Genomic DNA, 27305 nt, shown 5'->3' with positions numbered 1-27305 from the left:
GTAATCCTCCCTAGAAGACAATATCAGATAAATCAGAGATCTTATCACCTCATACCTATTCAACTATTAATTTTTTAAGATGCAGGTTAATGGAGTACTACTTGGCGATGAAAAAGAATGAAATCTAGTCATTTGCAACAACGTGGAAGGAACTAGAGAGTATTATGCTAAGTGAAGTAAATCAGTCAGAGAAAGACAAATATATGATTTCCCTTATGTGTGGAATTTGAGGAACTCAACAGATGAACATAGCGGAAGGAAAGGAAAAATAAACTAAAAACAGAGGGCGGCAATCCATAAGACTCTTAAATAAAGAGAAAAAACTGAGGGTTTGTTGGTGAAGCAGGGAGTGGTGGAGGGGGAAGGGGTTACATGAGTGATGGGCATTAAGGAGAGCACTGGGTGTTGTACGTAAGAGATGGATCATTGGGTTCTACTCCTGAAGCCAAGACTACACTGTATGTTCTCCGACTTTAATTTAAATTAAAAAAAAATGATAGCAAACAAACAAAAAGAGATGCAGGTTACAATTATCCTCTCTAGGACCTTCACTGTATTCCTTATGTCAGAATAAGCCAAGGTATTTTTCCTCAACCCCTTCCCAAGACAGCTATCATCCTTTCCCCCTGCTAGTATCACACCTGCCTTCCTGGTTGCTCAAATTGTAATTTCTCATCTTCCCACCATCTGGAGAGTGATGGGCAATGAAGGAGTTGTTAGTTGTTTAACTAACTCTCTACTATGGTGGGATTGCTTTAAATTCCACTTCTTAGGCTCCACCATCTAAGCTTAGAGTCACAGTTCCCAAACTGTGCACCAAGGTGCCCTAGGACACACAGTGATCTCAGGTGTTTTAAACTTTTGAGGAAAACTTTATGATACTGATATTGTTCAGACACAGCACAAACTCCTAGCTTGAGATAGTGCATAGTTTCGACATTAGGTCACACTATTTCTTCCTTTTGATGATGGTCACATCTCTGCAAAACCCTGTTTTGGGAAGTTGCTAAGATAAACAGCAAGTATTTCATGAACATCAAAATGCAACTAGAAGTCTGATTCCAAAGTTTCAGAAACTGGAATTGCCAAAGAGATACATAGTAAGTAATTGGGATGTTTCAAGATTTTTTTTTAATTTTGGGGGGCACCTGGGTGGCCCAGTTGGATGAGCATCCAACTTTGGTTCAGGTCATAATGTCATGGTTCATGAATTCAAGCCCCACATTGGGATCTGTGCCGACAGCTCAGAGTCTGGAGCCTGCTTTGGATTCTGTGTCTCCATCTCTCTCTCTCTCCCCTTCCCCTGCTCACACCCTGTCTCTCTCTGCCTTTCAAAAGAATGAATAAAAATGTTTAAAAAAATTTTTTAAGAATATTTTTAAAAATTTTAATTCATGTATATTATTTTTTCAAATGGCTATTAAGTTGTTGGGCATAAATACATATTGTTTGGACCTAAGTAGTTAGAGGAAGAAAATTAAAAAAAGAGATTTCAGAGGTGCCTGAGTAGTTCAGCTGGTTAAGCCTCTGACTTCAGCTCAGGTCATGATCTCACAGCATGTGGGTTTGAGCCCTGCATTGGGCTCTGTGCTGGTAGCTCAGAGCCTGAAGCTGCTTTGGATTCTGTGTCTCCCTCTCTCTCTTCTCCTCCCCTGCTCACAGTCTGGCTTTTTCTCTCTCTCATAAATAAGTAAAACATCAATCAATCAATCAATCAATAAGAGATTTCAGCTTCAGCAAGGAAACATCCCTCTGCTGATATTTTTATCTCCTGTTTTTATTTTAAAAAACACTACCATAATGTGAAAAATCTACAAAGTACTATACATCAAAAGACATATACTGAGACCAACCCCCTCCAAAAAGGTGCTTTATAATTTTTTTTTTTAAATGTATCCCTATGTAAGAGAAACTAATTAGATGCATTGTCCATTGAAGAGTCTGAGGAAGAAGTAAACCAATAAGAGATAAACATGCACCTTTGATGCTTTTGAGAAGAGAAACCATGGAGGAGATGGTTCAACTCTGATGCAGAGACGCTCAAAGAGCCATGTGGCTACAGCTGGCATGAAATCTATCCCCTGAGACTTATTTCCATTCCTTGGTTCTCCTCAAGGTCACAGTTATATATGCCACTCACACAGCTATAACCATGGTGCACAAGGAGTGATTAATCTCTTCTCTCTATGCCACGTTCCACCCTAAAGAAACTCTGCCTGCATGTGCAGAAGGCTCCAACCTGGAGCCAAGCACTGGGGACCATAAAGCAAAGAAACTGTCTCTGCCAACTCTTCCTATCTTTTTCCTTTTGTCCAGGTACCCAGTGCATAGCTTTCTACACTTTTAAGCTCTTGGGGTTAAGAAAATCAAATAACCGAAGGAAATCAGCTATAAATGTATTGTCTTGTCCCCAAGCAAACATAAAATCATCCTGCAAACCCACCCAAGGCACAAAGATTTCCAACCCCCTGCCTGATGTATCCAGAGGGTAGGGCCCTTAATCACATTCTGCAGCAGTTACCATCATGTTTCTATTCTCCAGACTATTGTTTTTCCTTCCTTGACCATCTTGTTGTCCCTGTTCCCAAAGTCTGCTCTCTTTTTATCAGCCCTCATCATTGTCAATCTTGTCATCCTTGTCAAATCATAGCCCTACATTACAGTCTTGCTTCCCAAATTTAACCCTGATCTTCTATAAGGATTCAAAATCATCAGATTGAGCTCTAAGTAACAGAGGATTCGTAACTGTTAGAAATTTAAAAAAAATTTTTTTTCTAATGTTTATTTTTGTGAGAGAGAGAGACAGAGCCTGAGTATGAGAAAGGCAGAGAGAGAGGGAAAACACAGAATCTGAAACAGGCTCCAGGCTCTGAGCTGTCAGCACGGAGCCCGATGCGGGGCTGGAACCCACGAACCATGAGATCATGGCCTGAGCTGAAGTCCGATGCTCAACCAACTGAGCCACCCAGGTGCCCCTGTTAGAAACTTTTAATATCGTCTTATAATCCAAACCTTTGACTCTTCAAGATGAAGAAAACAAGTCATATAAATGATTTGTCGAGGTTCACATGGATTTAGGGAAATCTAAGTAAAGAATCTACCTCATCTGTCTTGCTGTAGACCGTACTATTTTAAAGTCTCTAGGATAAGCATAAATATACACCAAATATTAACGCAGTGTAGATAGGGATCATTAACTGATGTCTGAGCTCCGCGTTTTAAGCGGCTTCAGTGCAGCCCCAAATAACACAGCCCACCCCTCTGAGTGATCGCGGCAACTCCGTCCTTTCTGGTTGGGGGTGTGCTGGAGTGTGTGAGAAGAAGATGAAGGTACACAACGGAGTCGGGCAGTCTCTCTACTGGGCAGGTACCTCTCCTGATGGAAGTACTGCCCTAGAGGTATTTCTAAATGAAATCTTCCCGGAGGTCCGTGTAAAGGACAGCCGACCTAGTCCTTATGCGCAAACGTGGGCGCTGCGCCCTCTAGTGACAGCTGTCCAATCTGCAGTACAAGATGTGTTGGAACTGCGACCCTACTTTGAAGCTCCTTTCAGGTTTCCACCATGGAAATCTTTCCATCCGGAACCTTTTACAAAAGTGCCTATGATCCCATGAGCCCAGAGACACCAACAAACTGCATCTCTTGGGGCTGTGATGCTGAGAAGCTGGACCCAAGGCCATCCTCTTATCAGGACCCAAGGTTTCTCATGATGGCTGAGGGGATCTTTTAGGTTTAGACAAAATTCTTCTCCATTACGTTTGTCTATGACACTTTTTCTACGCCTGTTATTTCTTTTTATTCTTTATTTCTTGACACATACTAAAAGAGTACATGGAAATACCTAGAAAAGAGCCTGACACATAGTAAGCACTCAACAAGTGTGAGTCGCTATTCTCTCTTTGGTCTTTCATAATAGGCCTTAACGGCACATTATATTCCAAGATCTTGAATCAAAGATGTTGAGACATTATTCTTGGTCAAAAGCTGTCATTATTCATTAGATTTTGACCAATAATAATATCTGATGTCAACTGAACACTTACTATATGTATGCATTGTCCTAATTGCTTTATATACTCACTCACGTAATTCCCAGATCTATGGAGGTTAGTACAATTTTTATTCCCCTTTTATAGATTAGGGAACTGAGGCACATAAAAAACACATAATCTTCCCAGTGCAGCTGGTACGCACTGGAGCTGGGATTCGAATCTATGCAATCTGTTGCTAGAGCTCACACTCTTAATTATTAAACTCAACAAACTTTCCAAATTCCTCTTTACCTGAAGGCAGAAAGAACTTATACTTTTGATACACATAGGGAAACAAATAATGGAAATAACAAAATGGTTAAACTCCATTTTCAAAGGCTATTCTTATTAATGTTGACACACTATTTACATGATGTGCCCAAAGTATTATAGTGTATAAAATACACAGTTCTACTCTATCATATTTGGACAATTCTAAAATAAAGTTCTAGTTATAATACATGTTAATCCAATAGTTGATTAACAATCATTGTTCTTTTCTTTTCTTTTTTTTAATGTTTATTTATTTTTGAGAGAGAGACAGAGCATGAGTGGGGGAGGAGCAGAGAGAGGGAGACACAGAATCTGAAACAGGCTCCAGGCTCTGACCTGTCAGCACAGAACCTGACGCAGAGCTCAAACTCAGAACTGCGAGATCATGACTTGAGCCAAAGTCGGTGCTCAACCAACTGAGCTATCCAGGGGCCCCAGCAACAATCATTTTTCTTGTAACGCTTGGGTGGCTCAGTCAGTTAAGTTCAGTTGGTTAAGACTCTTGATTTTGGCTCAGGTTTGTGAGATCAAGCCCCAAGTCAGGCTCCTTGCTGCCAGGATTGAGCCTGCTTGGGATTCTATTCTCTCTCTATCCCTCTCTCTCTGCCCCTCCTCTGCACTCTCTTAAAACAAATAGATGGACATTAAAATAAATAAATAAATAAATAAGCCCATCTCTTTTTCTGTTTGTTTGTTTGTTTGTTTTTGAGAGAGAAAGAACATGAGTAGGGGAGGGACAGAGAGAGAGTGAGACACAGAATCTGAAGCAGACTCCAGGCTCTGAGCTGACAGTGGAGGGTCAGATGTGGGGCTTGGATCATGACCTGATCCAAAGTGGGACGCTGAACCAAATGAGCCTCCCAGACACCCCAAAAGTGCATCTCATTAAAAAATTAAAAAAAAACATTTTTCTTGCCTTCTTAGAATTCATAGTGTTACAGAATTCATACTTTTACAATGTTTTAAATGCATATTACTGAAAAATTATTTCTACATAAAATAATAAATTGCTGTGGGTGGTTTTGCAAACCCTTTAACTTTTCCACTTTTCCTAAAAGAAAAGTTAGATATGAAATCATTTCCCAATGCATATTTATCACAAAGTTTTATGCTTAAATGATATAATCCAGTACCTACAGTCATTACTCTGAGAAAAATATTGATTTTAACTGTAAATGGTTAGCATTAGGAGCATTAATAAGGGTCTAAATTTATTCATTTAGCTCTGTCACGATATGATTAACCATAGCTTTAGAAACATACTTAATCTGGGGTGCCTGGGTGGCTCAGTCGGTTGAGTGGCCAACTTCGGCTCAGTTCATGATCTAACAGTTTGTGAGTTCAAGCCCCACGTCCAGCTCTGTGCTGACAGCTCAGAGCCTGGAGCCTGCTTCAGATTCTGTGTCTCCCTCTCTCTCTGCCCCTCCCCTGCTTGTGTTCTGTCTCTCTGTCTCTCAAAAATAAATAAATGTTAAAAAAAAATTAAAAAAAGAAACATACTTAATCATATGTATTTTAATTCATGACACCTAATTCTCCTGTTAGACTTAAAGACGTGTCCATAAACAAAAATGTCGGTCAACTTGGACAGACACAGACTACCTCCCATGGACATTTCCTAAGAGCGAGCTGTCCAGATAAGGTCCCCAAGGTTCACAGTCCAAACAAGTGTATGTGCATCAAGTAGCAATGCCACTTGGGCCTCTCACTTTTGTAGATGCCAATGGGCACCGCAGATGTCATGAATCCTAACCTGTGTGTGCCCCCTCTTCCAGAATCTCTTCAGCCTCTAACTGCTCTATCATTACGTGCACTTATAGCTGTCAGATGCAATTCACCTTCATATCAGCAGGTGTGTAGCTCGACGAGGTAGAATTCTCAGGTCACCGAGGACTCAAGGCTACGTCTCCCTAACAGCCGCAAATTCCAAAACCCTCCTGTCCTCACCTGCTTTCTCTCTGCTCAGAGGCTCACAATTTCTACAAGTATCACTGCAAAGGCCACCTTGTTTCCCTCACTCCAGTCCTACTCCAGTTATGTATATCACATATACAGCGTGATAGCCCTTTTCATTGAAAACATTATAAAACGAACACCTGCACAGTTCTGAACAAGAAAGAAAATCTTTTGCAGCATGGAAACTATATAAGGAAAAGTTAAGTCTCCAACTTGCCACATCCCTCGGCCCACTTCCTAAAGGATATTTATTTCTGTATCCATCACACACATTTTCTTTCTCTTTTAGCATACCTGCAAACCAACGCTGGAGTTTGCCTCTTGGGTTGTAACCACCCCTACCAGGGACGGGAGGGCTGATCTGATGAGGGCATGTGTGACAGCCCGGATGGCCATTCCTTCAGAATGAACCAATGATGCCGACCATCACCATTCAACATCTAACTGATTTTATCTCATGCATGGGACATTTTCAACTGAACTGACAACAGTGGCCTTTTTCCATTGGAGGCAACATCTCACCTTAAACAAGAGAGCATGTGAATCTGGGAGGTGTTTTCCTAGAGCGGCGATATCCACAGTAGTTAGGGATGCAGGCTCTGTAGCCAGACAACTGAGGTGTGAGTCTTGGCTGTATCACTCATGCACTGTGTGATCTTCTACAAGTCACTTAACCTCTCTGTGCCTTAGTTTCTTATTTATAAAACAGGAATGATACCAATAATATCTATTTCATAGAGCGGACATGATGACTTAATGAGTTAACATTTGTATTGTGCTCATAATAGTGCCTGGTACATACTAAATATTATTAAAATGCCTATTAGGTAAAATTTAAAATAGTCTATGACACTAATTATATAAACACATACCCTGACTCAATGTGTTTCCCACTCAGCTTCCCTTCCAATTCCTCCTCCACATCCTATCTTTGTCAGTATTGGAACTACATGCAGAAGTCACAACTTACTAAGTTAATCATTTCATTTTATGAGTAGAATTTCAGTTTAAATCTTCAGTATTTGGATTTCAAATTAAGTGCATGATCAAGCATTAATGGTGTGATGATGGTTACTTTTAAAATCAGAAATACTGTTACAAAGGAATTTTCATTCCTTTTGAGGCAGGGAGAAATTATTTATTATGTATTAAATTTTTTGCTCTGCAAAGCAATAGCAGATTGATGAGCTGTTGGGGCCTGAATTATTCTCGAGGTTGAAAGATGCCTTTTGGTTGTATTAATCACCTCGCCCAGAACTAGAGTAGACACTGGCAAGCGGTGCTTCCACACAGCCCAGCCCAGCCCACACCGGCTTGCTCCGGGTAAAAGCAGATTTCTGTCGCTGCAGGGCTGGGTAGACCAAAGCTTCCCTGTCCACCATGTCCTCACCCATCCTGCAGATTCCATTGAGGTTTCTTGTTTACATTGATTGTAAGAGTACGAATCAAATATTAGGTTTGATTTAAAATGTCATTTTAAACCAAATAAAAGCCCACTTCTCATCCAGAAAATTCGTTGTATAATGGATGTCCCTCTCGGGAACACAGCTCCACACCACTGACCTCACTGGGTTCCCGTTCTTTCTCTTCCTCCTCATCTCCTCCTCCATCTGGCTATCTCATATGGTCACATATAAGGAGAAATTGCCAGCACCCCTCACACCTTTAAGTAAATTACTATTTCAATAGAAATGTTACATGGTGGCTTTAAAAAACTGAAGCATGGAGGGGTGCCTGTGTGTCTCAGCTGGTTAAGCGTCCAACTTTGGTTCATGTCATGACCTCACAGTTCATGAGCTCAAGCCCCATGATAGGCTCTGTGCTGACAGCACGGAGTCTGCTTGGGATTCTCTTTCTCTCCCTCTCTCTCCACCCATCCCCTGCTCTTGCACTCCCTCTCTTTCAAAATAAATAAACTTTTAAAAAAATGATGCATGGATACTTTCTGACAGGTGATAAACAGTTTTAACAGAGAGAGGACACTTAACTCATTTTCATTTATGAAGCACTAAACTAGACGCTGAGGATACAGAAATGGAGCCTATGTTCTGCTAGGAGGGACAGACAAAACATGTTATTGGACAATAAATAAAATGTGCACAGTTGGGATTCAATTAAATGATGGCACCAAAAGAAAGTCTAGAGCAAAACAGAAGAGAATCTACTTTAGAACAGGAGTGTTCAGGGGCGCCTGGGTGGCTTAGTCGGTTAAGCGTCCAACTTTCGCTTAGGTCATGATCTCGCAGTTCGTGGCTTCAAGCCCCGCGTCGGGCTCTGTGCTGACTGCCAGCTCAGAGCCTGGAGCCTGTTTCGGTCTGTGACTCCCTCTCTCTCTGACCCTCCCCTGCTCACGCTGTCTCTCTCTCTCTCTCCTAGAAATAAATAAAAAACATTAAAAAAAAAAAAAAAAGAACAGGAGTGTTCAACCTTGGCCATCACATTAGCATCTCCCGGGGAGCTCTTCAAACCCTCATCACACCTCAGATGAACTAAAGAACATCTGGGAGGTAGGATCAGCCACCAGTTTTTCAAGTTCCCCAAATGACCCCAAAGCATAGCTGAAATTGAGAATCAATTGCTTTATTCTTCCAGAAACAACAACAACAGCAACTAAAGAGCTACAAACACCTAAAAGCAATTTGGCCCCTTTTTGATTAAATTTAAGTTACTGTTATTACTACTTGTATGACCTTAAGTGAGCAATTTAACTTCTATACACTTCAATTTCCTCATTTGTGACATGGGCATATCATCATCTTTCTGTGGTGACTGTATTATTAAATAAGATCATGCATGTCAAATGTTAACCACAGTAACCTCCTCCAAGAGACTGTCCCATAAGTGTCAGCTGCCCATAAGAACACAGTTGCTGCTGCTATCGCCGTCATTTTTATTGTTATTGCTCCCTGCATTGTTGCAGAGGGCTGCACAATGGTCCCTTCGGGCCTCGAGCTGTCTACCACACAGACTCAGCACCAGTGCTCTGGCGGGATTTTCTTGGGCCTTTAACAACCTGCAACGATTTGCCTTCACATTTCCCCCATTCCTCGTACCTCCCTTGCACTACTTTTTCTGTTCCACACTTCCTTCTCGCCTTGAAGAAAAACAATTGCCAGCCTCAGCACAAAAGAGACAGGGGAATAGAAGGTTTCCCTGGGGCAGTAAGACACTGAGAGACTAGCCCTGTCCCTGCCCTTACCCCTTCATGACCTTCTGGCACCTACCTTTCCCAGCTCATCCTAGGATTCACTTCCCCAGTGAGAGCCCCATCACCATTGAATTTATCTCTTTCCACTGGGGGCGCCTGGGTGGCTCAGGTCATGATCTCACGGTTCGTGGGTTCAAGCCCCACATCAAGTTCTGTGCTGACACCTCTCAGCCTGGAGCCTGTTTCGGATTCTGTGTCTCCCTCTCTCTCTGCCCCTGCCCCACTCATGCTCTGTCTCTCTCTATCTCAAAAATAAATTTTTAAAAAAGTTAAAAAAATCATCTCTTTGCTCATAAGGTGAACAGGCTTCTACTTTTCTTTCCTGACCTTTGATGCAATCATGGCAGGGGCAGGGAGGGGAAGCATGTGGTTTTTTTTCCAAACATACAATTCATTTTTTTAGCTTTATTTATTTATTTTTGAGAGAGCGAGAGAGCAAGCACAAGCCAGGGAGGGCAGAGAGAAAGAGGGAGACACAGAATCCAAAGCAGGTTCCAGGCTCTGAGCTGTCAGCACAGAGCCCGATGTGGGGTTTGAACCCATGAAATCAGAAATCATGACCTGACCGGAATTTGGACACTTAACTGACTGAGCCACCCAGGCACCCCCAAACATGCAATTTTGATACATGTGCATACACATACACTTACATACAAATATATATACACTTACATACAAATATATATACATTTATATATATAATATATAAATATAAAATAAATGTATATATATTTGTATGTAACTATGTAAAATATATCTTATATTATATATAAGATATAATATATATAATATTAGCCATTGTCATTATTATTATTATTAATAATAATATTAGCCATTATATATTTTATATAATATACTATATATANATACATTATATATATTATATAATATACTATATATAATATATATTATATAATATACTATATATAATATAATACATATATGATGGCGTGTACTATTTCCACACAGCTTCCAAATTACTCATCCTCAAAATGAAGATAATATCTACAATCATCAGGCCTTTATTTCAAACCCATTGGCATTCATGGTAGACGTATAATACCACCTGCCCAAAAGTCAATCTCTGTGGCAGAATCATGACAGCATGCTTATCTTTGGCGATACCAGATATAAGAAAATGATGTTCCTGAAACGGATGTGCAGACACACACTGACGCCTACCACAGTGCAGTTGTGCACAGCTGCTTTCATCTGATTGAACTGGTCGTGTGTCTGAAGACTCTCAGGCATGTGTTCAGAATCCTGGCCAGCATTACTCAGAATGAATTACAGTCAGCAGCCACCTATGTGATAGATTATTAATATTCATTTTCATTTCAAATCATTTCTCCCGGCTTCACATATAAGGGCTGAGATCCACTGTGGTTAGCAGAGTGGAGGAAGCAAATAACCAGTGTGTCAAATTGATGTACTGCCTGTAGTAAGCACACAGTCTCCACCACAACTGTGAGAGCCCAGCCTTGGATGCCTACCAGACAATTATGAAGCATCTATTACTAAACCATGAGAGAGGAAAACGTACTACCACTGCTTTCAAATTTGTAACGATGACCAAGAAAAAAAATATGATACAGCCACACTGGTGGATGTTGACTTAAATATCCACAAAACAGCACTAACCACTTGCAGACAGCCTGTGGGACAGTCATATGGGCCGCTGGATTCAGCAAGTGCAGATTAGTGGAAGTTTTTCTTCTCCTTCTCCTTCTTTATCTCTCTATAACCCAGAACTACTCAGCTCCTGAGATTAAGAATAGGCTGAGAACTCACTGATCCAGCAATCTGACTGCAAAGGTATGACCTCTCACTCAACTGCCTGATCTACACTGGGTTGGAACCATCAAAGGAACTGGTAACCAAGACCTTCATTTCAGTTCAAAGATACCGTAAGATGGCCAAAAGCAAAACAAGCAAAGGAAAACCAATTACAATGACAGCATAAGAATATCTTTCAGACCTCAAGATATTGCCAACTGCAGTTGAAAATGAAAATTTGTCTCTCGCAGGGGTGCCTGAGTGGCTCAGTCAGTTAAGCGTCTGACTTCAGCTCAGGTCATGATCTCATGGTTTGTGGGTTGGAGCCCTGTGTCTGGCTCTGTGCTCACAGCTCAGAGACCTGGAGCCTGCTTCGGATTCTGTGTCTCCCTCTCCCTCTCTGCTGCTCCCCCACTTGCTCACACGCTCTTTCTCTCAAAAATAAATAAACATTTTAAAAAATTGAAATTTGGCTCTCCCATTAGCCATGTAAGTGTCTGTCCCAAATCAAAAGCAAAGTACGACATTCTATACCAAGTTTCAGTTTCTTCTCTAAATGATAGTAAAATCAACGATCTATCTGGAAAACCAACATGATAAATATAACTGCTGCTGAAGGACAGCCACCAAGTGGTTGGTGCATCTACCAGCGAGGGAAAATGCAACGTATTTGAGACACCCATTTCAGAACACTCTTAAACCTCATTGATTTCAGTTGTTTGGAGGAGGCACTCTGGCAAAGAATAGTTGCCTCTGGGTACATATTACACAGTGAAATAGAAAGAGACAGTACCTGCCAAAAGAATTTATAATCCTCTGGAAGAAGATAAACATCCCATACCCGCACCTTATTAGTATGCATAAAGTATACAATCTAATTGTGTAAAAAGGATTTCACATTCTTGGGACTGATGTTCAACTGAGTATGCATCAGTGAGCACATATAGGGGAACCTGGCTATTCAAAAGAAAAAATTTTTTGTAACTTTCTACTAAAACCCATGGTTTACAAACAATCAGCAGGAAAGGCACTACATGCCAGGGATTGAGTGAATACTCTAGCTTATCTTGACCTCAGGTGCCAGAGTACACCCAAGGATAAGTCATAATCCTTGAGAAATGTGCTGATAGCCGGCTCACATTGCTTAAAAATGGAATGCCCTCAAGGAAGTATCTCTGGTGCATATCCTGGGTCCAAACACGTGATGCTTCAGAATCTCCTATGCATGAGCTCCTCTCCCTTTGGTTTCAGAGAGAATGTGTGGTGCAGAGTTCCGAAATATTCTTTGGGAATCCAGTGTGTGGTACCATTAAAATATCACAGAGAAATAAGCAAACTCAGGGAGAACAAGTAGTTCTAATAAATTATCAGTGGTACAGAGTTGGAGTAGTTCATGGAGATACCAGAGAATACACGTCAGTGCACAATTCGGGGGTCACTCTTTCCAAGGAATTGGGAGCGTTGTTCACAAATCACAGTGTAAATGCTGCTTGAGGGACAGAATGGTGGAAACCCCAGGCCCTCTACCCAAGCTCCATTTTATCTGTTTTACAGAGAGTTTTCAGGTAAGATTTCGTGAAAGTTTGAGAACACTGGCCTAGGTTACTTCGACAGAAATCAAATTGCCCTAAAAACCTGTGTTTCCTCTGAGCACAGGGGTGAGTCAGGTGATTAAGCATCAGACTCTTGGTTTCTGTGCAGGTCATGATCTCAGGATGGTGAAATCGAGCTCCCCATTGGGTTCCACGCTGGATGTGGAGTAGAGCCTGCTTGAGATTCTCTCTCTCCCTCTCTCGCCTCCCCCACTTGCACACATTCTCTCTTTCTAAAATTAAACACAAAAAATCTTTAAAAAAATGTGTTTCCTCTACTTGTGGATGTTCCTACTTGTTCAGGAAAAGACACAAAGGAAAGACTTATATTGTGCACAGATACAATTCACACACCATGGTAAGGGCTGAACACTGTAATGTGTGTAATTGCAACTAACCATCCCATCCCAACTAACAACACAATGCTGTGGTTGCTAGTATCCCCAGTAGCCAAATGTCAGCAAAAACTGAGATCCAGAGAGGTGAAGGGGCTCCCTGAGAAAGAGCAAGCTAGGAAGTAGAAGAGCTTACATAGGAAGGACTCTAAAGTGAAGATTTGTTTCCTTGCAACTACCTCTTGCTTTCTAAGATGCAGGACTCATGAAAGCAAGGAGCTCCCTCAGAGCACTGCACAATGACGTACTGCTGAGATTGAAATGCTATCATTTGTAGGGCATCTGGGTACCTCAGTGGGTTAAACACTTGACTCTTGATTTCAGCTCAAGTCATGATCTCATGGTTCATGAGTTTGAGCCCCGTGTGGGGCTCTGTGCTGACAATGAGGAGCCTGTTCGGGATTCTCTCTCACTTACTCTGCCCCTCCCTGGCTCATGAGAACATGAGCTCTCGAAATAAATAAATAAACATTTTTAAAATAAAATAATGAAATAAAACGTTATCATTTAGAGTTAAATTATACACTGTCTTGTTCCAAATTCTACTACAAACAACAACAGAAGCCAAAGATTTGACACCCTTCTCCCCATTAACTTGTCTTTCAAAAGACCGTTGATGGGGCACCTGGGTGGCTCAGCCGGTTAAGCCTCCGACTTTGGCTCAGGTCATGATCTCACGGTTTGTGGGTTCAAGCCCCGCATCGGGCTCTGTGCTGACAGCTAGCTCAGAGCCTGGAGGCTGTTTCGGATTCTGTGTCTCCCTCTCTCTCTGACACCCCCCTGCTCACGCTGCCTCTCTCTCAAAAATAAATAAAACATTAAAAAAAAAGAAGACCATTGAATAGACTGTTCACCATGACTGTTTTATTTCAGCACGAGAACGCTCTTATTCAGGAGAATAACTGGGAGAATTTCAGATGAATCTGCAGGCAGCCTCAGTGCAGTTTCTTCCCCAGAGCTGCACAAAGCTGCCATTTCCTCGTTCTACCAGCTGGGCTTTCCTTCCTCTCCACAAACCTTCAATTCTACAACACTGCCTCACTGTAGAGGGGCAAGTTCAAGGCCCAGAGAGCCGAAGGGTGTGTGTCTTTTTCCATTTTAAGTGCGGGCTCCTCAGTAACATGGTAGAGGTTCCATGCTCAGAATTTTTCACACAGTAATTTTGTGACATCACTGCTTTCCTCTTTTGTGTTTGAGATGATTCTGAATCTACTCTATGCAATTTTCCCACTCCCCCTTCACCCCGCAATCACGACGGTGCCTTCAAGTGTTGTTAAAAGTAGGGACAAAGTACAAGAACCACTTGACCCACATTCAAGAGGCACCTTTTGAATATAAAAAGTCTGCAGTTGTACCAAGTTTTAAAGGCCTTTACCCTACTTCTTGCTGCCATCTCTCGTCCTTGTTCACTGCCATCCACTGGGGTCAAGTCCTCAACTCCGCGACCAAGAAGCCAGAAAGAACAAGGAAGAACAAAATGAAAATACACTGGGACAAAAGAGGAAAAAGAGAAAAGAAGCGTGGTGTGTAAGGTTGTATGATGGCCCCCTTTGTGCATAGTAGAGCAAAACCTTGGTTTGCGAGCATAATTCATTCCAGAAACATGCCTGTAATCCAAAGCACTTGTACATCAAAGCAAATTTTCCCATAAGATAAAATGGAAACTCAGATGATTCGTTCCACCACCCAAAAGTATTCATGTAAAAATGATTATAATACTGTTATATAATACAAAATAATAAAGAGAATACAAAATAGAAAGAAAAATCAATTAACCTGCATTCACCATTGTAAACTTTTGTGGCTGGTGTGAAGGAGACGAGAGAGGAGGGCTATTGTGGAGGACGACTTTCACTATCATTAACAGATGTTGACTACAGTACAGTATTAGTAAACTCTTGTCATATACTGTATTTCATGTAACTGGTAATAAGGCAGCAGAGGGAAGGGTCTCAATCTTTAGGCAGCCTGACCTAGAATGAAACAAAGCATTCCAAAGCTCACTCTTATATGGAAAAGCAAAGTACTGTCCATAAGTGCTTTGAAGTGACAAAAAATGCACTAGTGTCAATTGTAGGCATCTTCCAACGTTCTGAAAAATCACTGATTTCTGTCAAACACTGCGGCTTGAGACCCACCATCTGAGCATGGGAGTCTATCACTCACAATGACGCGCACACGCTCACGAGACAACCATTGGTTCAGTTGTGATCATGTGACACTCGGCACCACGTACTACTCATGTTGTATGACATTGCTCATTTATCAAGTTAAAATTTATTAGAAATGTTTGCTTGTCTTGCAGAACATTTACAGAACAAGTGACTCTGCAATCCAAGGTTTCGCTGTATTTAAAGTGGAGAGAAAGCGAGAGAAGCATCAGCAGTACCGAGTATTTGGGATGCAGCTATTCGGTTGCTATCAAGGTGAGTAAATGCATCCAGCATACCAGCAAACGCACACATACGGCAAGAACCATTAAGGGGAATTAGAATTTGGAGAATACGTACCCTATGCCAAGCCCTAGATATAACTATCAAATCTGTCTCAATAACTCAGTACACGGTTATAAAACTAAGAAACATTTTCTCTAGCACTCAAGGATCTCAATATCCTGAGAATCTAATGAGCCTCTTGTCTGACCCATTTATTTCTTTTCCAACCCTCTAGCCGCCGGACAGCGGGTTGGACTCACCCAAGTGAGGTCTCAAATTACAGTGGATTCTGATGATCACTTTCCCTCATTTCTCCTACTTTCATAAGTAAGCGAGGTGACTCTACAGAGCCATTTTTAAAAAATAAATTGGCATACTTAACTACACAGCTGACCCAGATTGTTACTCACCCCCTGGTCACCCTGACTCATGAAACTGATCTATTGTAGGCATGTAAAAGTCGCCATATACTACTGTGACATTCTTAAATGGTCACAAACTCGCGCTATAAAGGCCCATCTAGCAATAAAGGCCATCTTCAGCTAAAAGGTTAATTCTCTTATCAGCTGAAAAGTCTGCCCTCTTGGGCATATCTCAAAGCTGAGAACTTATTACAGAAGGCACCATCTCATTGGGTATACGGAGCAAATAACCCTGTTAAGAATGTAGAATGAAGAATGCCTATTCAAACAGAGTCAAAGCAGGTGAACAAGGTAAGGGAAGGAGGCAGTCAAGTATGAGGCTGCTGGGGGATATAATTTATGGCAGTTTGATAATTTGGGCATGTCCAGTGTTAAGAGAGCAGTTTGCCTGGCACCAGGGAGGGGCTAACAAAAGCACCCAGCGAGGAGACCTCCATGTAAGGATGCCAAAAATCCACCTCAGTGAACTGAGAGGATGATGGCAAAGGGGGTCTGCAGCGTTGGCCAGCCTGCCCACCATGCTGTCACAAAGGCCAGGCTCGAGGCAGCTAAGAAAGGGCTTAATTATCCAGCCATTCCTCATTTGAGTTGGAGGGAGCCAGCAGGAGGAGCAGGCTGGACCACCAATTATGTTAGTCAGGAGGTTATTTAGTCTAAGATCAGAAATAGAGGTGAGGCAGAGCCAGCGGGGGGCAAAGCATCAAAGGTCCTCTTGACCATCAGGGGGTTCCCCTTCCCACTGTGGGCCAGGCCATTCCCATGACCTAATGCTTCAGTAGGTCTTCATTTCTGGCACGACCGAAATTCTGACCTTCTGTCTCAGAAAAGGATGTCATAACCCAGGATGCCAGGCGAACTTTAATCAGTGATAATTTTAAATACATTTTACTGCATAGTGAGTTGGAATGCCAAATGCTATTTTATAACAACACTTGTTTTAAGAACACGTCACTGTAACAAAAGCATATTTCTCTGACGTCTGCGATCATTACAGCTCACAGAATGAACGTCAGTGGCAGAATCATTCAACAAGACACTTAAGGCTGGAAATACTCGTCCTGGCACCTCCTTCAGTGACGATTCCAGAGAAATCCTTCTCCGTCCTCTGAAAATATCCCTGACCCTTGACAAAAAGGCCTGAATAACTAACTATATTAGCACTACACTATGCCCTAAGTCATGAAATCACAGTGGAGAAATGGGTAGAGAACAGGGTTTAAGAGAATTTTAGCCACTCAACTATTTAGAGGGTCTTCTTTTTACCATACTTTTAAAAGCGGACACACATCCAGTGGGCTAAATACCCTAAACCTGAAACACATAAACTCTCCCTGAAATACACAAACTCTCCCTAACATGTGTAAATTCCAAACGTGAATTATATGAACAACCCTAGCCAAAACCAAACCTTATATTCTCATTTGCCTTTTGGTTGCAAGATATATTCATACTCACCAACAAGATTTCCTAAGATATTTTAATCTCCTACCGCTGGCCATAAATAAGGAGAAAAGTAACAATCTATTTGATATTATATATCTTTTTAATAATTTATTCTATAAACATTTATTTTATTCTATTCCGGAAACATTTGGATTTAATTGGCAAAGATTGATGTGTGTGATAGAATTTAATAGTTACAAAAATATGCTGTGTTTTATTAAGACTAGGCTTAATCTTAATAAATACAATTAATCATCTAAAATTAATAACTGTGATCATTATTGATAATGCTTTCCATTTTTCATATCTTCGAGGTAGCCAATGTCATGAATCTTGCTATTGTAGTAATATATTCTGTTTTAAAGCATCCCCTAAAATACACATGTATACATTGCTTTCTTTACTGTGAATTTTTTTCTTTTTCTTCCAGTTTTGAATACATTTTGGGTTCCGTGTTGATGGAGGAAGGAAATATCCAGGTTGTTTCACTGATGCTTACTGGTGGAAAAGGATATGAATAAGAATAAACTCCAGTAATTTTACCCCTCCATTAAAACCCATCACTTTGGCACTTCTGAGGTTGTGAGTCGGGGGTCTGTCCCCTGCATCACAGTTGCCTCCTTTCCAAATGGACGACAAGCAGGTATAAAATGCTGTCTGACCCGGGACAATAGCTCAGGATAGTACATGCCACTTGGTGGATTAAAAATTTATAAGATATTTTTCCATCTCTGCTTGGAATACAAATGAATATATTCTTGTCTTGTGGAAAGGGATTTCTTAGTCAGAGCTGAAGAGATGTGTAACACCTTAAATTCTGTGGGGTTTGCCTTCCTAATTATATTACACAAGAAATAAACCAAACAACCAGAGCACCTGGCAGTAGAGTCCCATTCTACATACCCCCCCCAACATACAAATAATCACTCTTTACATATAAATCCCAGAAGGTGGGAATAGTACAGCTTCAACACACACACACACACACACACACACACACACACACACACCTGTACCATGTCAATATAACATTTTTCATTAAAGATTTCATTTCACATCACACCATGTATGTAAAACCTAACAGCTGTCTTGTGTTTCCAAATGTCACATTCATGTTTTCCCTTTGGTACCAGCAAGGGGCTAACAAAAGCACCTAAGGAGGAGACCTCCAAGTAAAGATGCTAAAAATCCACCCCAGGAAACTAAGGGGTTTTCCGCCAGCCATGTGGCAGCACGCTGATAGAAGTGTGGCGGGGCAGTGGGTGGGGGAAGTTGGTACGTGCACACAGGGGTGCATCGAAAATCTGGAGACCGTCTTTTGCCCCCTAAGTTACCTAGACAGGAAACCTTTTGTTATGGGTAGCCATGTAACTTTGTTTAAACACATCAGCAGAGAAAACTGATTTTCTCCCTTAAGGCAAGGGTTGAAGGTAATCTACAAATATGTGTCATCTTTTGAAACATGGTATTAATTTGTTGTGATCTCTCATAGTGCTGATTATCCACATTCCTTCTAATGAGACATGACCCTCCCTGCAGGCCCTTTTCTTTCTTGCTTTGTCCTGGATTGCTGCAGTTACCAGGATACAATACAACAGCATCACAATTTCTGTGATTAGAAATAATTCTGGGTATGAGTAGATTCAGAGATGACCGAAAGCATTATAATGCCTCAGCAATGTTGGGCTCAAAGATTTTTATTAAAAATAAACTACTATTTTTGAATAAAAGAAAAGTGTTATTCACCCTACCCACAAACCAGAGAAAGTTTTTTCAAGGCATTAGTAGAAGGATACAGGCAGAGAACAGAAAGGAAAGATGTTTAAGATGAAATAAAAATTGAATTCCTATAATCATGTAGCAAGAATGAAACTTAAGCCCCAGGTTCTCAGAGATCCAAGGGAACGGCTGAGAGTTTCCAGGTAAAATCCCAACTGAGAAGATAATTCAGCTAGCCATCGTAACCATCTGGGGTGATGAATGTAAAAATGCCCAACAAAAGGTAACTATCAGAAGTCAAGAATTTTTCCTTGCAACTACTTTTTTTTAAACGTTTATTTATTTTTGCACGTGCAAGAGAGAAAGAGCCAAAGTCACACCCTTAACTGACTGAGTCATCCAGGTGTCCCAAGGTGTTTTACATTCTGTTTTTATGCTGTTGTTCTAAGGTCTCAAAGTGCAGTATGCATTTTACACTTGCAGCACATCTCACTTTGGCCTAGCCGTATTTCAAGAGCTCGAGAGTCACCTACAGCTGTAGGCTACAGTGCTGGACAGTGCAGGAACACAGCAAATGTGATGAAAAGAAAACAACCAAGAATTCATTAAGTGGTAGCAAACGGTTTCCCTTTTGATATGTACATATATATATCCGAATCAATGAACAGTGTAAGCTCCAAGAATATAAACAGGTAAAACAGTTTAAAAAGTCAAAATTCACCCACCTTACGTTAGAATAATATAAGTGACTCTGCCAAAGGAAGGGAGAGGAATATCACCCAGTCTTTAAAGGAACAGAAACAGTCACAAAACACATGGTCTGTAGATTTGGTTACGGGGAATATCAAAACTTTTTTCATATCGGAACTCAAAAGACAACTGGCAAAAACAAATATTTGCCACAAATATAACCAACAAGGTTTTAATAATTCTGTGGAGTGCATGTAAATCAAGGGGCAAACCGGTAAGAACCCCAACAGATTAATGGACAAGAAAAGGAGAGAATTTAGAAAAGAAAATAATCAAATAGTGAGCAAACAAATGGGGGAAGGGGCCCACCTCACTAGTAATCCCAGAAAGGCAAATTTAAACAAGAAGATGGTTTAACGCTCTCTCCTTCCTCTGACACCCAACATTCGTGTCTTCTAGCTGTTCTCATCTTTGATACAACCTTTTTTTTTTTTTTTACAAATAGTTTATTTTCAAATTAGTTTCCACATAACACTCAGTGCTCATCCCCACAAGTGTCCTCCTCCATGCCCATCCCCCCCTCCCCCCCACATCCATCAGTCCTCAGTTTTTGTCAGCATTCAAGAGTCTCTCATGGTTTGCCTCTCTCCCTTTCCCCCACCATTTCCGCCCTTCTTCTCCCCCTTGTTCCTCTGTCAAGTTCCTCCTAATCCTCCTATACGTGCAAACATATGATATTTGTCCTGTGAAGAAATGGGCAGAAGACATGAACAGACACTTCTCCAAAGAGGACATCCAGATGGCCAACAGACACATGAAACGATGCTCAGCATCCCTCCTCATCAGGGAAATACAAATCAAAACCACACTGTGATACAACCTTTGAGGATACAGCTATGATTAGCAAATGCTATGACATGGTATCTTCTACCATTTTAAAGAACTCTGGATGTAAGTAGAGTAGAAAATGACTAAAAATCATTATAATAGCTGACTTCTTTCATGTTCAAAGAATTTGAGACAGAGAGAGAGGCACAAAGAATCATGACATACCTGAGTGCATAGGACCTCAGACATCTAAAACACAGTGAAGGTGGGTGCCTGGGTGGCTCAGTAGGTTAAATATCTGACTTCAGTTCAGGTCATGATCTCATGGTTCACGAGTTTGAGCCTCATGTGGGGCTCTGTGCTGACAGCCTGGAGTCTGCTTCAGATTTTCTTTCTCCCTCTCTCTGCTCCTCCCCTGCTCCTGCTCTCTCTCTCTCTCTAAGAATAAATAAAAACATTTTAAAAATAAAATAAAACACTGTGAAGGAATGGAAATGAAGCTTTACATTAAGGAAAGTTACTTTTGTTTTTCAAACTCTCACAACCTCAGGTATCATAGGTGATCTCAATTGTTCATCTGCTGCAATGACATAGAGTAAAAGTAATGAAAATAGTAATCACCAAAAAAGATAAATTTTAACATCCATGTTTGTTGCAGTACAGGAAATGCATTGGTTAAGAGGTTAAGACTCAGCCTACCCAAATTGTAATGAATGTAACAAATGCGAATATAGTACCTACTAAGTGCCAATGCTATTCCAATCAAATCCTGACAATAGGCATTATTAATATACCCATTTTATAAACCAATGGGGCATCTTACAGATATAGAGCTAAGTAACTTTTTTGGGAACACACTGTTAGTAAGAGTATGCATTAATTACTATCCCACCCATAGGAGACATAAGCACATTCTTAAAAGCAGGCTGAATTTCAGCTAATTAAATATTTAATGAATGCCTATTATGTTAGCATATTGGTTTTAAAGAGGTCCAATTTATGACACAATTGAGTGTCCTTTCATCTGCTGAAGTAACACTTATGATACTGTAGTAAGGAATACCTTACATGTACTAAGGTATAAAGTGCATTAAAATAACTTTATAAGATTTAGAACAGCTTGATTACACATATGTTTGTAGAGTTTTATGGTTGTCCTATCTTCCCGTCAAGGGTTCTGGTGACTTATAACAACAATCCATCTTTAGTCAGAAACACAGGCTCCCTCACTGGTATCGCTGGAAAAATCCATGTTATTTTCGTTTCTCCCACAGCTGCAGGAAAGAGGAGTAGAAAACACCATTTTGGAAGTGGATATGACGTGGAGAATGTTCCACAAAACAAAAAGGGAGATGCAAAGCCTGTTCTTTCTATCCCCTTTGGATGGAGAGATGGGGGGAAAGAAGACAACACCATCCTGAATACATACTCTTGAGGGCTAAGTCATGGAGAAGAAATTATGATAATTAGGCTGAAGGGAAAACTCAAAGCAGAGTGGAGCTGTGGTCACATTCTTATTTGTGTTCAAAAGAGTGCATACACCCTCACACACCCAACCCCACCTGTTCCTTTAGCTTGGAGGTGACAGGACAGTGCATTTAGCAAGGGGAAGTATCTGGGTTGGGCTCTCTGGCCACCCTGGGCTCCTTTGTAGAACGGAAGGGCCTGGACTCTTTCCCATACCATGGGCTTGCAGAGAGAAGTCAAGGCTGGTCCATCTCGGGAGGTCATCTCGTTGTTTGTCGTGATTGGCTGAAACAACTGTGTGGTTCAGGGCTGCAGAGCAGGTCACCCCAGCCTGAGGGCTGATCAGAGACATAGCCAGAGCTCAGGCACTGGGCCAGAGCCAGTAAGGACTAAGCCAGTGCCTCACCCAGCCAAAAGACTCGATCACGAATTCACCAGTCATAGACATGAGGATGAAATGGCAACACCAAGCAGACAAGGATGACCTCAGAAACCAGAGGCCCAGGGGAAAGGATAAAGCCCCACAGTGGGTCTCAAGCCACCTTCTTGCCACTTCAAAGATGTCCAAATCCCCACCCCATCACTAATTACCTACACTCCATCTTGGAGACAAAACTGGAAGAAGAAGAAAGTAAATTTATTAGCATTTATCTGAGAGAGAATGAGGCAAAAGTGGTTTAATTTTTTGAGGAGAACTAAAATTTGTGTGTTGGATTAAAGTTTACTTCTTTTTTCTGCATTCAGCAGGTCAGGGCTCAGGAAGATGAAGAAATTTATAGGAAAAAAAAGTGACTTTTTTTTGCATTAGTATCTGAATGTGTTGTGTACCTTTATTGCTTGACTTCAATATGGCATAAATCTGTTTTCTAGAGACCTGCATTATGATGGACTTTCTTCCAAAATATTGTCATATTGTGGCAGACAAAGAGAGAGAGAGAGACAGGAAGAGAGAGACTCTGCTTTGGAATTAGTTCCTTTGTAGAAAAATCTGCCATTAATAAAAGCATTACTTATCCCTCATTGCAAACTAAGCACTATTCTAAATAGCTTCCAGTATGAACTCATGAATCCTCAGGATCATACTATGAGGGGCAATTTTTTATCATTCCCATTTCACAGATTCAAAAAGTGAGGCCTGGAAAGGTTAAACGACCCACTGTGTTTGGACTGAATGGCGGTGATAAAGCTCACAGTTTCTATGTTTATTGCCCGTTCTATGCTACTTTTTGGGCAAACAAGTCACTTCCAGGCTAAATGTGTCCACTCTTCCAGCAGTCCTCTGATAGCTAAAGGTTGCTCGTCAGAGATGCGAAGCCCTTACATTTCACTGGAGGCAACCCTCTGACTGACCTATTCCCTGGGCTCCAGAACCTGCCAGCTGGGTGACCCTACTCGAATGCATCAGCATCACCTCAAACTCGGAATTCCCCCAGCTCAACATGGCTTCTTCCTCCCAGAATCACTCCAATCATGGTATTCTCGACTTCAAATTGGCACCAGTATCTTTTCAAGTCACACCTGGAATCAACTCTAGAACTACCTTCTGTTCCTCATCCTTCACATGTAGTCTGCATCAGGTCCTGAAGATTCAACCTCTCTATAACCTCTCAAAGGCTGCCTTATCTCTACTTTCACTTCAATTTGCTGGTAATGAAAGTAGGCTCTAGAGTCATAGCTAGTTAAAATCTTGTTTCCAAAACTTATTAGAAATATGACCTTGCACAGGGTCTTAGCTCAAGCTGCTATAACAGAAATACCCTAGGTTGGAGCCTTAACAATGAACACTTATTTCTCACAGTTCTAGAGGATGGAAGTCTGACACCAGGGGCCAGCATGGTTCTCAGTGAGAGCCCTCTTCCTGCTTACATATAGCTGTCTTCTTGCTGTGTCCTTCCATGGTGGAGAGAGGGCGCTCTGGACTGCTCTTCTTATCATGGGGATTCTGCTTTCATGAACTCTCCCCACCTAATCACCTTCCAAATACCATCACATCAGGGATTTAGGTCTTCAGCATTTGAATTTTGAGGAAACAAAGAGTTTATAACTCTTTCTTGCCCAAACTTCTCCATCTATGAAGTAGAGATGAATAATAGCATCTGTTGCTCAGGGTGCTATATAAGGATTAAATCATGTCTGAAAAACACCTGGGACAGTTCCTTTTACATAATATAAATGTATTTTCATCATTCTTACACATATGCTTTTTCATTACCCCACAGTGCTATGACCTAGGTTCAGCCCTTCTTCACCTTTCACCTGGACAAATTACAATATACCCATAACCACCTCCAAAGTCCTCCAACCCCATGCTTCTCCAAGCCAATATGTATATTGTTATAACTAAGACAGAGATGGGATCATGTCACTCAACAAATCCCTAGCACCAGCAAGGTAAGGAAGAGCCCCTCCAATTCAGCATGCAATGCCCTCCATGACCCAGCCCCTGACACTACCTGAGCTCCCCACCACCACCTACCTCTCCTACAATGCTCTAGCCCTACTGAATTCCTCACAGTTCACTGAAAACACTATCATATTACTTGGCTCTTTGATTTTGTACCCACCCCTCCCTCTGCCTGAAATATGTTCTCCTCCTAACCCAATCCTTACCTTGGCACACTTGGAAAGTTTCTAGTTATCTCTCAAAACTCAGTTAAAACACTGTCTCTTCATAAGGAATTTCCTGGGCCATTTTTTTTGTGCCACATTATACTCCATACATATTACTTACCTTAGACTTAGCAAACACAGTCTCCTATGCTGGACCCAGTACTCTAGAAGGTCCTACTTTGTCCATCTGCATGTGACCTTCCCATTTGGGACAAAGACTCCAGGAGAAGTAAAGAGGACTCAGGTATCTGAAGTCTGCATCTCCCCCCTCCTTCTAGACCCAGTAATCAGACCCAATAAGTGGCCCTGAGCTCTCTTCCAAGGCTTGCAAAGGCCTCTTCTCTGGCCCAACTCCCAAATACTGACAATGCCACCAGCATGCTCACCCCTAGACCATAGGGATCACCAAGGGGCATATACTTGCAAGAGAGTATGAATGGCACTTGGACATAAGAGTTTGAATTGTCCAAACATACCTGTAAGGTTTTGCGTGGTGTAGGATAAAGCCAGAGATGTGAAAAAATCAGATTGGGAGATCCATTTGTTCTCTTGTTTGAAAACGTTAGGGGCATGCCTGTCTATGTAATTTCTGTCAGAGAATCTACAAAGATTTAGGGTTAACCATTTAACTATGAATATTTCTATAATCTACAAATACTAATGTAGTCTCATCACATTTACTCTTTACTCAAATAAAAAAGAAGTACAGTCAATTCTCATTATTCATAGTAGTTATGTTCCAGACAGTTGCCATGAACATTGATTTAGCAAATACTGAACCACTGCTCCTACGGGAAATATAGGATTCGGTTCCTGTGAGCTTCTGTTCACAATATTTTCATCAACCAATCAGTTCATCACCTTGTTTTATGTTGTGCTTCTCTTTAAAGACACCATATTTAATATATAGGTGATTCATTAACATTGAACAGTGAACAACACTATAACTCATACCTGATGACATTTCTCTAACACATGTAATTTCTCTATAAGCACATTATAGCCAACTTACACTAATAAGCACTGTATAGTACTTCAGTACTATGTTTGGGAGCCATTTAAACAGTGAAATCAGCGACAAAAATGTGAAAAACATGGCACTAAATAGATAATAAAAAGGACACTTGGAGCATGAGAGTTGAAACAAGAAGTAAGAGCATCACCTTACTGTACTTCAGCAGGGAACATGTATATTAGTCAATTCACATTTTTTGTCACTCTCTACAATGTTTGCAAATGACTATAAAAGTGCTTTATTTATGGGGCAGGAGAAGGCAGGTACAAATGCATTTTCGTAAGTAAGCAAACTCACAAATACAGACTGCAAAAGTGTATTGACTGTAGGTAGAAATTCGGGATCTCTCTTAAGGATTCACCCCATCATGGTCCAAGATCCCCAGGGACTTATGGCATCCAGAAGGGGAAGTCAGAGAAAGAGGGTGGCTCATTGGTTCATACGTTCTACATGTATTTACTAAGGGCCTCTTATGAGCCAGACTCTATGCAAAGTGCCAGGGACTGAGAATCACCAGTTTATTCTCAGGGAAGACTCAGAAAAGCTAAGGAGACCACTTGAGCAGTGACAGTAATAAATATGCAATGACTAGTTGAGAGAAACACCCTGGAGAAAAGAAATATGGTTCTATAGGAGCTTTTACAAAGTACCCTCACCGACTGGGGATGTCACCAACATGGGGGTGGCCTGCACAACAGCCTCTGTCTTCTCCCTGGGTGGCAGAGTCTTCATTCTACTTAGGTGTTTTCCCTCCATATGACTCAGAGAGGGGATTCTATGGTCAGCCCAAGTGCAAGTCTACAATAGAGTATGTCAACAAGCATGACACCATTACCCTTGCAGCAATGACTGCATATATGCCTAAAGCTTCGTGAGATAGAAGATAAGACTGCCAGCATCGCACCTAAGAAAGATTGTCCTGCTGGTACACAGAAACACGTAGCAAGAGCCAGATTGTCTTCTTTCACCGTGTACATCCTGTGGCAGATACCTGGGAGCCATGAGGAAAGATAAAATGACATACTGAAGGAGGTAGACGAAGGCTGATGCCATCATTGAGGTGAGCAAACTTCAAACCCTTCCCCTCAGCGTGCACACACACACACACACACACACACACACACACACCCTATGTAAGATAATAAATTGGCCTCAGTATTTAAGCCAAGAGCAGCTGGTCTGTCTAACTCCAAGTGACACCGTCCATAGAGTCTACTAAGTGAACTTGCAGTCCTGAGATGTAGGACATAATCGCCTATATAAACCACTCAAGAAGGAAGGGCAGAGTAGGAATCAGAGACTTCTCTTAAGAAGTGAAGGTTCAATGAACATCCAGTGATGTGAAGGTATTAAGATGAGAGAGCCTGAGAGGCTATATCCAGTCCCACTGAACACTGAATAAGCCCAGATACATAACTGGTACAATCAGGAATTCCTTTTGATG

The 27305-nt window shown here is 41.3% G+C and overlaps 1 long non-coding RNA gene across 1 annotated transcript; it reads left to right on the top strand.

Annotated features, from left to right (window-relative positions):
* The first annotated feature begins 14463 nt into the window (after positions 1-14463).
* On the top strand, positions 14464-18263 carry LOC144216850 (uncharacterized). The gene is made up of 3 exons (XR_013330771.1): positions 14464-14764; positions 15538-15658; positions 17963-18263. It is a non-coding gene; the product is annotated as an uncharacterized LOC144216850 (long non-coding RNA).
* Positions 18264-27305: the final 9042 nt, after the last annotated feature.

This window comes from Crocuta crocuta, unplaced genomic scaffold (genome assembly GCF_008692635.1).
Source record: "Crocuta crocuta isolate KB4526 unplaced genomic scaffold, BGI_CrCroc_1.0 scaffold218, whole genome shotgun sequence".
Taxonomy (NCBI): domain Eukaryota; kingdom Metazoa; phylum Chordata; class Mammalia; order Carnivora; family Hyaenidae; genus Crocuta; species Crocuta crocuta.
The sequence above is the reverse complement of the archived record's forward strand: the minus strand, read 5'-3'. Positions and strand labels throughout refer to the sequence as shown.